Source organism: Phascolarctos cinereus, unplaced genomic scaffold, assembly GCF_003287225.1.
Source record: "Phascolarctos cinereus isolate Bilbo 61053 unplaced genomic scaffold, phaCin_HiC Scaffold_8;HRSCAF=390, whole genome shotgun sequence".
NCBI lineage: Eukaryota > Metazoa > Chordata > Mammalia > Diprotodontia > Phascolarctidae > Phascolarctos > Phascolarctos cinereus.
This window is the reverse complement of record NW_027556291.1, coordinates 36,771,043-36,786,291: the sequence shown is the minus strand read 5'-3', so window position 1 is coordinate 36,786,291 and position 15,249 is coordinate 36,771,043. Positions and strand designations below refer to the sequence as shown.

The following is a 15,249-nucleotide window of genomic DNA, read 5'->3' as shown; positions in this document are numbered from 1 at the left end:
TTAGGGATTCATCCAGTCTATACCTGTGATGTAGAAGAGATTTTTGGTCAGATTTGGGTTGGACTAAATAGCCTCTGAAATCCCTTCTATCTTTACAGTTCTGTGACTCTATTATCTCTGATCTTAAATGACAGAGAGCTTTCTGTTGGTTAAATGTTCATTTATTTATTTCAAAATAAATCCAATTCAAAATAAATTTATTTATTTCAAAATAAATAAAATATCCTAACAAGGCTTAGACTTCATGCTGCCAATCAACTCAGAAGCTTCTATCAAGTAACAAATGTTTAGAATAGTTAAAAATGTCACTGATTCTTATTATGGCAATTTTAAAGTTTGTTTACTTAGAATGGGAAAAAAATACTTCTAGAGTAAGGGCATTTTTCTTCTCTCCATTACTCCTCCCTAAAGAATATGAAATTTAGATTGTTTGCTTTATGATTGCAAGGTCTGATTATTTATTTAAATCTGCAGAGAAACCAATAGAAATATTAAATAATTTAAAAATTAAAATAATTAAATGAAAACAGATAGAACTAGTTGATCTACTAAGGTTCCTTATACTTCAATATCCTATGAGCATATTAACAATAGACATAATTCTATATAACACACAAATCTTAAAAAAAAATCCATCTGATGTATCTACCATACAGGGGCATTAATCCAGAATGAAGTGTTACTAAATACTTTGTGGAGAGGTAGTGGAAAGAACACAGATGTAGTGGAAAGAAAATTCCGGGAATCAAGAGACCTGGGTTCTGAATCTGGTTCTGGCATTTACTACCTGAATGCCTTTGGGCAAGTTCCTTTTCCTCTCTGGTCTCAATTAGATAAGGGTGTTGAATAAATGATCTCCAAGACCTCTTCTTGCTCTAACAGTCTTACTATTCTTTACTAATAAAAATGAACTATCTGTGTTAAGTACTTGATTTCTTACCTCCTCCACTTATACTTTTTAAAAAATATTCAAACGACTTTAGAAAGTTTTTCTAGATTTCATCTTAAATACGCAGAACAACAAAATAGCATGGACTTACTCATGAAACACCAACCAAATTTTGCTTATGCTGTCTCAGTGTAAAAGGCCAGTTCCTCTCCAGTGCAGTAAATGATGTCATCTTTGGTGGGTGAGTGAGGAAGAAGAGAGTATTACGTTTCAGGATAGACATGTTAGATTCATCTATCAAAAATTATAGTATGAGAATGATTGTAAGTAGATTTATCTGTCAAAAAGTATAGTATGAGAATGAGTTGCAAGCCCAACAATACTATATTTCAATTATCATATACATATTTTATGGATTAGAAAACAAAATGTCTACTAATGCCAAGACAAAATTTACTGAATGATTGTGTTTTTGGATAGAGGTGGCTGAATTAATTTGGCAACTGTGCCTTCATCTTGGAAATAACTTTAAATCTGTATACCTATATACCATATACCACATAACTCTAAGAAAACCCAACTCAGAATGAAATAGAGTGCATACCTAACCTTTACATACAGTTCTCTCAATGAAAAGTAAGGAATAATTGCCTTCAAAACCAGTGTTTTTCTTCATCCCCCATAAGGAAAAAATTCATTAGTATGGAAGAAAGGATTTTCTTTTTTTCTTTATAGAGCAGTCTAATTCAAGTTGATTCCATTAATTCTTTTTTTCTGTGAATGCACACGTCAAACTTCACCTTAATTCACTTTTTTCCTCTGAGTTCATTCGCTGTCGGATTCGTTTGGCATGGCTTTGTGCCATGAAATTAATGACAGTATGAAGTAGGACACCATCACAACAACCAGCTTCTCAAAAATCCAGGACAGCCAGCTTTCTCTATCTGGAATGCCCTTTATCTCAGTTTTGTGGTGAAGTTTCAGCCTCTGTGCCTCTAAGTACTCTTGGAATGGTTTCTGCAGAGAATGACCTAAACTGGGGACAGAACCAATGAAAGCCACCATCTGTTCCATGATGTATTTGCTGAAGGTCATAACCACAAAGAGTTTGTGCATGTGCATCTTCACTAGGGCTTTTCCAATGAGGGTTGCACCAAAGAAGGTCCAAGAAGGAACCAGGATCTAGCTATCCTTGCTAGATCAAATAGAGGATTTGGAATTGAAACACAGGCCAATATTCCAAAAATCCCAACCTTTTTGACTGTATTCTGTACAGCTTGCTTAGTCCAGAGGAGGTTCACAGTCTTCCATCATCTCTTCAAACTCCTCACGCTCTTCATCATCAACTTGAAGCCCGGCCATGAAATAAGGGGGCAGTTCTCCGACAGCTGTACCAGCGCCCCACATGCAGGCTTCAAGCGCAACCTTTAAGAGGAGGGTTCATAAAGAGACAGTTCCTTCAATGTCTTTGTCATCTGGGCAAATAATCCTATCAGGATAGGGTGGCTCTGGGAAGTTAACAGCGTTGCACTCATAAGCAACCAGGGTAACGGAAGCAGCATGAGGGCCCAGATAGAGCAGAAAAGTATGGAGACCTGTTCCAAGGCCAACAGAGGAGAGAATTCCTAGGCCAACCCAGTAGCCACACCACAGCAGCTTTTTCTCCACATAGTACACATACTCTCAGTGAGCTCCTTCGATGTAACAGGTACCCCAAGCATGACGAGCAGAAGTAGAGCTAATGCCACGAGGCTTTGCCGCCACCACCACAGAATTTACCCCTTCAATGTGATCAGAATTTCCAGCAAAAAGTAGCTCAAGGTAAGGAGTGGCTTCCTCCACAGAATGATGTTCTGCCTCACCTCCCAATCTGGCCTCTTCCTTTCCGTCATCTGAAGACTTGACTCCAGGAAGACTGCCTTGGGTAACTTTGGCTCCATCCTTTTGGATTCCCCCCTATGCCACTTGGGTTTGTTCGCCATTTTAGGCATTTTGAAGAACTGGTTTTGGCTCCCGAGCTCCGAGCAGCCTGCCTTCGGCTTCTTGGACCTCTAAGACTCTGAGGGCAACTGGTTTCATACACCTTGCCAGGTTGCACTTTGCTTCCACCAACTTCCGGTCGCCACCCCCCCCCACTTCCATCAGTCAGTAAGTGTTTATTAAAGCACTCATTGTGTGCCAGGCACAAATATCTGGGGATATTAAGGCACTGGAATATGGTCCTTGCTACTCTCTGCTGTTCCTGAGCTCGAGAAAAAGGAACCTCTGACTAAAAAGTAGTGGCCCTGGGGTGCTGTCGGGCCCTGGGGTACTTCAGGCCCTGGGAGGCTGGAGTGGCTTTCTTTTGCTTCTTCAACATCCCTTCCAGTCCCCAACGGGCCCTGCTATGCTGCTGTACTCAGATTGGGTGCTCAGTAAACAGCATTGGTTGACTTGATGGCTTTCTCCCATTAACCTCCTTTTGTTCTCAGGCATCCTGTTTCGGAAGCAATGGTGCCCATCCTCACTGGAGTGTGGATCAGAGAGGAATCAGGGCAGGGATGCAAGTGCCTCTCGCTGGAAGCGCCCTCCTAGATTTCTGAGCTAAATTGTCTACCAAAATCTTCATAAGGATCCATTTCCATTAATTCTGCTGTCTCCTGCATCAGTCAGTGAGGGGCCTTTGCTCCCCGACAGAACAATTTGCTTTCAGTATAAAATTTTTTTAAAAGACAAAAAGATAATTTGGGAATTATGCAGAATACTTTTCTGAATTTAAAATGGAGTCGATAGCCATTTTTACTAACTTAAAATCATGTGTGTATGTGTGTGTATCTATCTATATAGAGATACATTGCTCAGCTAGATTTTCTCATATTTTGGAGGTCATGAAAATTCAGTAGGATTGCACATGGCAAGGACGTTGCAAATACAGAGGAATCTGTACTGTTTTTAGTTTGTTTATTTTCAAAGTTCTGGGGTAGCAGGGCTGTCAACTGATCCTACTATGGCCCAGAAGCCAAGCCCTTGGTACAGTTGATTCACAAAGGGATAGTAAACATGTCTACCTAGCCCAGAACACACTGGGCAGGACTGTTGGTGCTGATTGAAGTTCAGCTTGCAGATAGTTGTAGAGTTGGACAGCTGTTTGGTCTTTGCCCCTTAAATTGAAACCAGATGAGGCTGATTTAGATGGGAAGGCAGGCCCCCTTTAGGTGGGACTGGGTTCCTGGCCCACTCAGTATGTTGAGAAATTGAGTAATGGAGATAAAATCAATAAAGTTAGGTCAATAACAGATAAACTACAAAAGGATGCCATATGTGATTCAGAAGCACCATCTAAGCTCTGTGAGGGTATGTGAGGTACAACCACAATATGTCCAAGAAAAGGGCATAACACAGGCCATATTTTCATGGGGAGGTAGCATCAAACATGAAATTTGTTTAAGAAAAAATGACTTTTGACTGCTATATAAAACTGCAATCACTTCTGTGTAGAAAAGCACACATAAGTTAGCAGAATTAAACTGAATGTTTCAAAGACCTTGAATGATCAACGGTTAAGTTTATATTTAATCTGGCAACTCTGCTCCTTCCCTCTTAAGTGTGTTAACTCAGACTGGTTCAAATACTTTTATCCCCAAGTCTAGTGCTGGTAGTACCTGGTCTTGCAATCTGTCTCTGCAAGACCTGATCCTCTTGACATGTGAGATTTGATTAAATGCAACTCCAGATATTCCAGATGCGGAAAGAAAAATATATTTTTACTGCAACTTGGCCAGTAAGATTTGTAGGCTGCATAGGTCAAAATACTCATGAGCAATCCAAGAATGGTCTCATTTGAAGAGTGGCTTCTGGAATTATGTTGCTTTTAGTTCTCTCTTGTATGATTGCTTTAGAGAAGATGTAGTACTGTAATTAAAAACAAGGTAAAAATTTAATGTTTTGCAAAAAAAATTCTTTTCCTTCTATTATGACAAGTAGGTAGGGGTTTATTTAGTAGTGCTATTGTAATATTATTGCCTTTTGTTTGATCCATGATCTTCCTGAATTAAGAAAAAAAATATATCAGAGAAGTGATTGATATCTTAGTACCTTTTTGATTTGCAACTCTTAGTTTTGTTTTTTTCTCTCCCAAGCTTTAAGTTTGCTTTGATAGTCATAAGAGGTGACAGGATTTCTTCACTAAAAATTAATTTACCAAGAACACTCTCTTGGTTTTTTCTTATCAGAATTGATTAAATGTAGCCATTCATTTGGGATGGTGATATTATATAAGGTCTTAGTATTTGAATCTGACCAAATTAGACCCACCAAAATCAATACACAAAGTGACCTTTCTTAATTCTTTTACCTTCAATGATTGCTCTAATTGAATTTGAGCAAAATTTCTAAATCAGTGTATTACATTTCTCCTCTAAAAGAAAATACAAAGCATGGGGAGGGGGTGACGTCTGGTATCTATCTGGGCAATCTGCCAAACATTTAGAAATGAAACTTATCAACATGGGTCATTTGGAATATGGCGAGGGTCTGAAATGTGTGTTGAATCATAAGTCTTGTGGGTCATATGGTTGAAATTTTGTTAAAACAAAACAAGTCTACTGCTGTAAAATAAAACCAGTGTATCCACAGTCTTGAATAAATTTGAACTTTTATCAAAATATATGGAAAATTATCTCTTCCAAATGCTGGTAACTCACTAAGATGAAACATCCTGGTCCACACTATATATGGCTGTTATGAAAATTACTAGTGTAGCTATTTGCTTTTTTGTTGGATGAAAACAAATGCATACAGTGATATAAGCCTCAGGAGTATCATTAATTTTAGGAGGGAGTTGGTTTCAGTGATATGAGAGAGCCTGTACCTCAAGAAGTTGTGATTCTACTGTTGAGAGTATAATTTAGTAGATAATGCTTAGAGTTGCCTAAGGCTCAGAGAAACTAAATAATTTGTCCATTGTCACCCTGCTAGTGTCTGATGGAGAAGTGAACCCAACCCAGGTCTTCTTGATTCTAAGTTCAGTATTCTCTATTCACTAAATCCCATTGATTTGAGAAATGGAGGTCAATCATGAATGACTAGCCTTTTAAAAGACATTCCTTAAGGATGGTATCACATTTGGTAGATTTTGTTACTGCCAATAACTGTGCTTTAGAAACTAGGAGCTGAGTACTTGCTTCATCTATGGGATATCTTCTTCATATACCATATCCTTTGCCTTCTTGGCCTGAGCCTATAGGTCCAGAGGACCCAAATATCATGTATTTGCTGGCTCAAAAGCCTGAATGGAACTCCCTGCTGCCTCCCCCTACCACTTCTACTTCCAGATTCCCAGTGTTTGGAGTGACTGCCTGCCAAAGTCAATGCTACTGGCCTCGACCTGATGCCAGACTCAGTTATAGGATCCCGGAGGGTAGTGACCCTGATTGACTGGTTCTTCCCTCATCCAAAGGCTGCTACACTCCTACCTCTTCTTCCGCTTATACCTATAATTGAAAGTCGCCATCTACTGAGGCAAAAATCCTTTCCATTGCTATTTCTCCTCATACTCTTATCCCAGTCTTCATATCCTATAACCTGCTCTGCCCTCCTGATTCATTGTGCCTACTCAGAAACTCTATTCTATTGTTCATAAACTCTTCACTACAGTTCACCCCACACTTTGCAACTTCTTATACTCACAGATACCTAGCTTTCCCCAGAAGATACAGAATCTCTAACATCTCTGGCCTTGGTGCTTGTTTTCTCATCTGCCTCCACCTTGACACAGTGGACCTGTAGGATACAATTACTCCTTTTTCTTCACTACTACTTTCCAGATTGTTTCTTTGCCACCATCACTCCTTTGATGTTTACTCCATCCATCAATATCACCCATTCCAGGTCTTATTGTAGTGGCTAAGTGGCAAAATGGATAGAGTTCTGGGCCTGGAGTCAGGAGGACCTAAATTCAAATGAGGCCTCAGATACTTACTAGCTGTGTGACTCTGGGCAAGTCATTTCATCCTGTTTACCTCAGTTTCCTCATCTGTAAAATGAGCTAGAGAAGGAAATGGCAAACCTCTCCAGTGTCTTTGCCAAGAAAACCCCAAATGGGGTCACAGAGAGTTGGACATGACTGAAATGATTGAACAGTCTTATCTTCCCTATGTCAAGTTCATTATCTGAGTCTTCCTTTCTTCTCCAACCCTTGTCTTCATACGTGGAGACTTAAATATACACGTACTTGCTCATTCAAGTACACTGGCCTCTAACATCCAGCAACATAGTATGGGAGTGTATTTTTCATGACTTCATCTGTATAATTGATATATCGCTTTCCTTATCAAGGGGTGGGTGAGGAGAGGGAGGGAGGAGGAGAATTTGGAACTCAAAACTTAAAAAAATGAATATTAAAATGTTTTATATATAATTGGGAAATATTTAACAAAATAAATGAAAATATATTAAAAAATAAAGCCCAGCCACTCCAGTGGCCTGCATCTTTATTCTGACTCAGTCACCCACAAGGATAGTCACACTAAAAATCTTACCATCTTACCATGACTGTCCTATCTCCTGATTTTCAACTCTAAAATTCCTTTTTCCAACTACAAACTCTTATCCATTTAACTCTTACTCTGTCTCATTTCTAAACTTATTTTCTTCACTCTCATGAGCCCTACATATCCTCCTACCCCAATCCTGTTCTTCTATTCCATCACCCTTTCTTTTATCTAATATTCTTCCTTTCCCAAACTCAACCATATATTTTTTCAACTATATACTATTCTCTTTAAAAAAACAAAAACAAAAACAAAAACAACCCCCCCCCAACTTAACACCCTGTACCATGGCCATGTGAGCCCTTCTAATTATGAATCCTAGGTAACTGCTACCATCTGCCTTTTCTGGACATGTTCTCCTTAGCGATACTGGAAAAAAAAATTATACAATCATGCCAATGGGGTCTGCTATAAATTTGTGCCACCAAAAGTCAACTTGGTCTTTGTTGCTGCATAGAATTCTTTTTTTATTCTTTCCTGTATGACTACACTTGGAGTCAGGAAAATTGGGCTTCAAATCCTGCTCTGACGCACTAGTTAGGCAACCATGGGCAAATCTCTCTGAGACTCCAAAAACTCCCTATGACAATCAAGTATATATTAAGAACCCACTATGTGCCATTGAAGTTAATGAATGCATATATACATAAATGTAGCTCTACCAAGTTCTGTATGGGTTGTGATCTGCATAGGTAAAGACAGTTGCCATACTGATAGACTCACTGATCCTTACTGTATCTCTTATATGTGCACCTTGGCAGCTACCTAACTCTCTCTGTAATTTTAATTATAATGCTGTTTTTGTTGTAGGACTGTGTGTAGAAGGTCAGTATCTAGAATCATAGTTCTAGGAGCCATATAAGAAAAAGTCAAGGACAGAGGTGCAGGAGTTGAAACTGGATTTGATTAAAAAAAAAATCTTACTATTTGTTTGTTTTTCCTTTGCTGCACTGTTTAATAAGGGGAATGTTGAACATACTGGTTCCTCTGATGTAGTAAGATGTTTGTTAAAGTCTCTTATGTTACTCTGGCAAAAAAAAAAAATGGAGAGATGGAGGCTAGACAATATAATACAGTTAGATGATTTCAGAACTGATTGAATAACAATGCTCGAATTTACATATTAATGGTTCAATGTTAGCTTGGAAGAAGGTCTCCAGTAGAGTGCTGCAGGATTCTGTGCTTGGCTTTTTAAAAACTTTTATCAGTTATTTGGATAAAGATATAAATGATATGCTTATCAAAATTGCAGATGACAAAAACCTGGGAGGGACAGCTAACATACCAGATAACAGTCACAATCCAAAAAGATTTTGACAGGCTGGAACAGCAGGCTGAACCTAATACATTTACATTTATCCTTTTCAAATTTCTAGCCTTACTCCTTGTTTTCAAAAAATCAGTTATACATTTATGAGGTAGGGGTGATATGGCTAGTTCTGAAAACAATCTGAGGGTTTTAGTGAGTTGCAAACTTAATATGAGTAAGCAATGTGATATCTAACAACCACCATCACCACCACCTTAGCCTACATTTAGAGAAGCTTGGAGTATAGCACTAGGGAAGTGATAGTACTGTTGTACTCTGCCCTGCTTTGCCCACACTGGAGTATTGTATTCATTTTGGGTGCTATATTTTAGAAAGGACATTATAATGGAGAGAATGATGTAGTAGATAAAGTCCTGAACTTAGAGTCAGGAAAATCTGGATCCTAATCTGCCCTCTGACATGCTAATAGCTTTTGACCATGAGCAACTCATATAACCTCTCTGGGACTCAGTTTCCTCATCTGCAAAATGAAGATAATAGCTGCATTATTTTTATATAATGTGTGCAAAATGCTTTGCAAACTCTAAAAGACAATATACATGTCAATGATTTTTTTTATAAGGTGGAGAGTGGGCATATGGGGACAATGACAGTAGTCAAGAACCTTGAGCCAATATTTGATTAGGATTGAGTGAAGGAACTGAGGATGTTTAGTTTGGAGAAGAAAAGACTTAGGGGTGACATGATAGCTGTATTCAAATATTTAAAAAGCTGTCATATGGAAGATGAATCAGATTCCTTGGCTGGTTGATTATTCTATTTGGCTCTAAAGGGAAGGCCTAGGAACAATGCTTACTAATTGCAAAGAGACAGATTTAGATTTGAAATAAAGAAGAAGCCTTCTTAATGACTAAAGCTGTCCCTGAGTAGAATGGGTTGCCTTTGGGAGGTGTTAGCTCCTCTGCTCTGGAGGGCTTCAAGCAGAGGCTGGGTGCCCACTTTTAAGTGATATTGGAGAGGGGATTCTTGCTCAGATGTGTGCTGGACCAGATTGGTGGCCTCTGAGGTCCCTTTCAACTCTGCAATTCTGTGATCTACTCTAGTCCTGTCATTTTACAGAAGAGGAAACATGAGGCCAGAGAGGAAAAAGAATTTGCCTAAGGCCATCCAGGTACTGTAGTCCCAACTTGAACCCTGTTCTATTGCCTCCAAAAGTAGGGCTCTTTCACTTATGGTGCAATGACATCATTCTGCCTCGATGACCTGGCATGAGTAATATGGCAGCTGCTACCCTGAGGCTGATCCAAAAGAGTCACAGTAACTTTTACATTCTCCTAATTTATCCAAGGAATGTTGGGCCTCCCAGCTGGCCTGTTGTTTTTGTGAGGTTGTAGCAATTTCATCTGACTTCTTGTCTGTCTGTTTTGTTTTTATCACTTATCCTGCTGCCCCATTCCCGATAACTTCCATTCTCTTCCGGTTATAGGAATTTTCATTGAACTAATTGGAGGCATTTCCTAGAATGGGTGAGTAGTAACATTCCTCTTTACTTAAATTATGCACCTTAATTATTACTTAAATTATTCACCACACTTACTATTAACTAACGTTTAGGACAAACCTTTTTCCTAGAGGAAATGAAATTCAGTTATGCAGCCTTATCCATTTTTCAGTAGTAATTCCCTTTGTGATTAACCAGTCATCAATGAGATCACTGACCTTTACATACAGATCGGTGTCCATAGGACATTTCCTTAAGGATAGATAAGACTGAGCCACATGCCTGTGGGTGTGGATGTAATTGCCTGCTAAAGTGAGTGACTCTCCAAGTAGGTCAGCTTAACCTTGCAGGAGTTACTCTGTCTTTTCATGATGTGTGATTTTTGCCCATAGGATATTCACTCTACAGAGGGGTGATTATGACGTGAATATATTTCCCAGTCTTTTGTATTTCTGTAGAGGTGACAACCATATACTGAAATCTCACATGTGTTGGCCTTCATATATGAATATAACATTTATTGATCCACCACTGGGAGAATAACTCATTACTAAAAGTTAGTAGCTTCCATGGAGTGGCACCTCCTAGAGCCCATGGATGGTAGGCCATTGGATGCTGTACAGGCTATGTGAAGTTTCGCATTAAGCTACTGAAAGGAAAAGAAAAAGTAGATAGGGATCTGCTAATGCTAACAAAGTAAATGAAAGAAATGTATGTATAAGTGTCAAGTTTCTTACATTAGGAATACAGTGATTTTCGGATGACAAGAGGGCCACTTCTGATTGCGTATTTTGACCCCCAAATGCTTTGTTACTTTTTGTCTGATATTTCATTTGAGTGGGTACTCACTCCATCAGTGCAGATCACAGTCTTCCACACCTTCTTCCCCGGTGTGTGATTCTTATCTATAGTCTTTCCAAAATCCTCCATGGAGGATCTACCTGACATGCTAGAGGTCTTCTTCTAGGTATTTTATTGTTGCATAGAATCAGTTCAGCCTGTGGGGATGTCCATTTGTTCTCTCTTACTCTTGCTACATGACTGCCCAACCTCCTTTTTTGATGATACGTATTTTGGATGTTATATTTAGCAATGTTTCTTTTAATTATTTTTCTATTTTGAATTGAATGAATACCTAAAAGGAAAGAATATTTCCATATAAAAATAGCAAAGAAAAAGAAGATTATAAATTTTGCAACTTTTCTTGTATTCAGCAAACAAATGACACCAAGGTTGAGAACCTGGGGAAATGGAAGGATTATAGATTCTTTGATAAAAATAGGAAAGTTACAAATAGAGATGAATTTTCTTTGGAGGAGGGGAGATGATAATGAGTTCTGTTTTGTAAATGTTAAATTTGAGATGTCTACAGGACACGTAGTGAGTGTTATAGGATTGGGGTTCAAGAAAGATACCAGGGTTGGAGCTAAGAGTCATCTGTATAGCTTATACTTGAACCCATGGGAGGTGATGATGTCATTGAAAAAGAATGTAAAGAGAAGAATGCCCAGTACAGAGCCCTGGGGTACAGTACAGTACACTAACAGTTAAGGGACAGGGCGTGGATGGGAGCCATCAAAGGACAGTAGTAAGATTTCCAAAAACAGAATAGGAAGGTACTCAATGTACAATGTGAACCAGATATGGGAGAAGTATTTATTTCCTAGAGAAAAAAAGAAGGATGAATGTAAAAGACTAATAGCATACATTAACAGAACAACTTAAAAAATAGGATTCAGTAAGTTATAACTACTGTTACAATCTCCTAGAGGGCTGGTACTTAAACCTAGGGGGGTCATGTGGCTCAAATGATATAATAGGTACAAAGCACTTTGCAAACCTTAAAGCGCTACAAATATAGCTACTATATAAATGTAAGTTATGAGAATGTGCACATACTTTAAAGTTTAATGTGCATTACTAACACTTTCTTAGTCTAGATCATAAACAAAACATAAATCAAGCCCTGATTTCTACTGAATGGCAATTTCTGGGCTGTAAGTGCTCATACTGAAAATTTTACAATTGGCTTTTTACAATCTGCTTATAGCTGGCACACTTCTGCTTAAACCTCATCAGAATATAAGGTAGTTTATAAAGTTGCTAATCAGGTATTTTACATTTCACCTTGATGCTGCACTGTCCAAACAATTCTGAGTACTCCTCTGGCAAAACAGCCAGTTTGGGGTCAGTCCTCTTCTTCTTGGTGGTCATCTTCTTTGATGAAGAAACGTCCCTTGAAACCAGTCAGCTTTACTCAGTGGATCCAGGACCTACAGAATTTTCAAGCTCACATGGTCACCTCCAAGCCTGGACACATCCATCTCAAGATAAGAGACTCATTCACCTAAGATCAGAAAAGAACAAGCACAATATGGAAAAGGCATCCAGGCACCCAGGTATGAACCATCCCTTTCATTCCCCTCATTGGAAGTTTTAGAGTTCTGTGATCCCACCCTTCTAAATATCCAAAGGAAGAGAGGACTCCCTGGAAGCTGTTATCATTTTTTTTTAATTGACACAACACTCCATCCTCTGTTTCTGTCATGGGCAAACGAAGGACCAAGGGACAACTCAAAGTTTACCACCTCCTACTCAAATGCCAAATCTGTTTAGTGCTGGCTTAAAACATGTCCAGAAGCAGCCAAGAGGTTTACCATCTTGGATGTGATGAAATGTTGAATCACACGTGTCCTTGGAGTTTCTGGAAGTTTCTAAAGGACTTTCAGGGGCACGCTTCCTGGGATGGCTCTATAGGTCAATTCAGTTTCCCCTTTGCATCTGTATTATGTACATACTTAATTACGTGCACGTCGATTTTTTTTTTATGAAGTCCTTAAGGGCAGAAACAATCTCATTTCTGTCTTTGTATTCTCAGCACTTAGCATGGTACTTGCCACATAGTAAATGCATACTAAATGCACCTAATAATCAATAAGATTCATCATCCATATTAGTCTAATTGTTTATGCTAATTGTGAGGTTTTTTTTTAATTTCTTGATTTATGGATAGCTATCCATTGTTTTGTTTCTCTCTTATTATCACAGATTAATCATCTGACTTGACAAGTTTGGGAGTTCACCATTCTGTGTCCAATGTTCTCCACCCATTTACCTGGAAATGCTCCTATGGTCATGTTCAAACGTTGGCCTGGAATACTTAGGAGGTAGGAAAACCCTATGCCTTTTTTCTTTATATTCTCCCAAGCTTGTGGCCCTGGGGCTGCCATGGCAACTCTATATTAAGGCAAGATTCTTTTCTGTATCTGTCAAGGATGATGTGTCTGTTCTACTACAGTACTCCTTTGATGCCTCATTGTGGTGTGGAAATGACCCAGGGTTCTTAAAGGTTGTGTCTGCAGAACACTAACAATTGTTGGTCCTTTTAATCTGGAAAGCTTTCCCCCATGGGCCTGTTAATCATCGAAGGACTGTAAACTGCAAAAGGCCTAAATTTGGGACCATGGGAAACACCACAGCAACAAGAGCTACAGTATGCTAGCAAAAAGAATTTTAGTAGAGTGATAGAAAAGACAGGAGAATAGCTTAGATTTTTCACAAAAGGGGGAGGCCCAGATAATATTTCTTTGAAGTGGGATACTGGCTGTGTACCTTTCAGCCTCATGGCTTTGATCTGAGTAGAATCTTCACTGATCTAGATGAGAGAAGTACTTTTTATATGAAATTGAATTCTTTGGGAACCAGTTTGGCAGCTGGGTGTCACCCAGTGGATTAGCATGTGGGCCTTATACAACACATGGGGGCGAATAAAGGAATTCTGGTTTGCTACATGTCTGAAATGGAGATGTTTTGTTCAATCTCTCTCTAGGTAAATACGTTCTTAAGAATTCTCTGTCAAACACGAGGACTGATGTAGCTAAATACAGAGAGGCTTCTCATCAGAGTGATGGCCACAACCCGATGTTGAATTTAGTGCAGGGGGGATTCCTTTAATCTATAGATTGGCCTTGATGGTCAGTGCAGTCTCTTCCAGCTCCTACACTCTATAATTCTGTCATTCTCTTGGCCTCAGCATCTCATTAAGGCTGTCTACTAAGGTATAAAGGGGGCGGTGATCTGCATCAGGGGAAAAAGCACCTTCCTTAACAAAATCATGAAACTGTTGAGGTATTGAAATAAGTTTGGAGCTCTATAGCTTTTCCTGCTCTGATCCATGAGAATTGCTCATGTATTAGAATTAGAAGGAGATTCTATTTATTCTTTGTGATCATATTCTACCTTTTACAGACTCTCCTTCCAACCTTGAACATTCTCCTCCAACTTTAAAATAGCCCACACTGTAAAAGCTGGCCTATGAAGAGATGGCATACTCTTTAAAACTCCTAATTATTGCCCGAAAGCTGTGATTTGCACAGAATACTTAGGGATATTAAGCTATTCTCTGTTACCTCCCAACTAACTACATTAAACTCAGCTCTAAGGTTGCACTTGTGCTAAAATCACAGCTTTTTGTAACAGTAAAAATGCTGGGTGCCCAAAAGCCTTCTTACAACGCAAATTCTTAAGAGGTAAGTCTGAAAGGAGAGGAGTGCAGTCGTTGGCGCTAATGGGAAGGAAGGAAGCTGGGCTTTCATGCCCATATTCTTTCCTTTGAAAAGGGGATTGAAAGGAATGGAAAGGTACAGCTCTTTTTGTTTATATGACATTCAAAGACATGAGAGGTACCATTAATGGGCCATCACAGCCAATTTACTGCTGGGGTGTTGTTAGCATCCTGTCAGATACAGGGGAGCACATCAAAAATAAATACTTTCACTATTGAGATGGGATCATATTACTTTCAATTTAATCATGTGTATTTAATCTGAGGAACTTTTAAAAAACAATTTATACCTATTCTGGGCAAGAAAAATGTGAATATTAGCAGTGGGAGGTCTGGTGGATACTGTGTATTTTAAAATTAGCATAGCTGACACAGTCAGAGAAATCTGTTTCTTCAATTCTTTTGACATCCATGATATTCCTTTTGCTTTAGCTAAATAACAGCGATTTATTATGGTGCTTGAGTGTTGTCTGTGACCTCCTCAGTTTACTTATT

At 38.8% G+C, this 15,249-nt stretch overlaps 1 pseudogene; it reads right to left on the bottom strand.

The window, feature by feature from the left end:
• Window positions 1–1,685: 1,685 nt before the first annotated feature.
• Window positions 1,686–2,871, bottom strand: LOC110197707 (vacuole membrane protein 1 pseudogene; annotated as a pseudogene).
• Between the last annotated feature and the right edge of the window lie 12,378 nt (window positions 2,872–15,249).